Raw genomic sequence first — 1,261 nt, 5'->3', positions numbered from 1 at the left:
GGAGATCACAAGGTAACTTGTTACCCATTGATCTTGAAATTGAAAGAACTTTGACCAACAATAGAAGACTTGCTAGGAATACTTTGAGAGGTATTGGTGAGATTGTGGACATTCAACCAAATAACATTGAGTTCATCAACCCTTTTGTAAGAGAAGGAGAGGATAACCCAACACATAACCAACCACAAAATCAACCCACAATGCCTAAATTCTCATCACATTCCGTACCAACCGAGGAGAACCTACCAAATGGTACTCCCACACCACAACATTTAACCGGTAATTTCATTGAAAAATCCGCATTTATCCAATTAGTCGAAAGAAGCCAAATTGGGGGGATGCCTAGTGAAGACCCTCATTCTCATATGGAGACTTTTTGTGACAATTGTGATGTGATTTCTCAAACCGGAGTTACTCAAGACCAAATTCGATGGGTCTTATTTCCTTTTTCTTTGATTGGTTCCGCGAATCAATGGTTAAAGAGCCTAGATAAGGCTACTCTTGGTATTGACTCTTGGAATAAATTGGCACTTGCTTTCTACAAGAAATTCTATCCTCCGGAGAAGACTAACATGTTGAGAGCCCAAATCACCGGGTTCAAACAAAGGGACGAAGAATCTTTGTATGAAGCTTAGGAGAGATTCAAAGGAACTTGCCGCTGATGTCCTCATCACAAACTTAGCGAGTGGTTCTTGGTACAACAATTTTGGAATGGTCTTTATGAAGACTCCCGAAACATTCTCAATATGGGATCAAAAGGTATATTCACCGAAGTTGACGATAATCAAACATGGAACAAGATTGAGGAAATGGCGGTCCATAACTCACAATATACTAGACCTCGGAAGGCTACTAGAGGAGGAAAGCATGAAGTGGACTCTATTACTCAATTGGGTGCTCAACTTAGTGCTCATCTTGATACCATTAATTTGAAGTTTGAAAAGGTATGGCTAAGCTTGAAGAAGCCTCCAAATAGCCTAAGCAACATGTTAATGACATGGTGGCATCTTCATCAATTCCAAATGGAGTATGTGAGAGTTGTGGAACTTTGGGACATGAGCAAAGTGAATGTAGGGGAACAAGTGAATGCTTTCCAAGCATACAAGAGTGGTACCCCTTATTCCAACTATTACAATGAAAACACCAAATTCCATCCCAAACTCTCATACAAAAGCCAAAATGCTCAAAACCCACAAACAACATACACCCACCTCCAATGAGAAACCAAGCTCAAAGACCCTTTTACAACCAATACCAAGGT

At 40.2% G+C, this 1,261-nt stretch overlaps 1 non-coding gene across 1 annotated transcript; it reads right to left on the bottom strand.

Annotated features, from left to right (window-relative positions):
* Nucleotides 1–572: 572 nt before the first annotated feature.
* LOC141635515 (small nucleolar RNA R71) lies at nucleotides 573–679 on the bottom strand. Its single transcript, XR_012540198.1, has one exon. It is a non-coding gene; the product is annotated as a small nucleolar RNA R71 (small nucleolar RNA).
* Nucleotides 680–1,261: the final 582 nt, after the last annotated feature.

This window comes from Silene latifolia, chromosome Y (assembly GCF_048544455.1).
Source record: "Silene latifolia isolate original U9 population chromosome Y, ASM4854445v1, whole genome shotgun sequence".
Taxonomy (NCBI): Eukaryota; Viridiplantae; Streptophyta; class Magnoliopsida; order Caryophyllales; family Caryophyllaceae; genus Silene; species Silene latifolia.
Note: the sequence above shows the minus strand (reverse complement) of the source record. Positions and strands in the feature narration are given on the sequence as shown.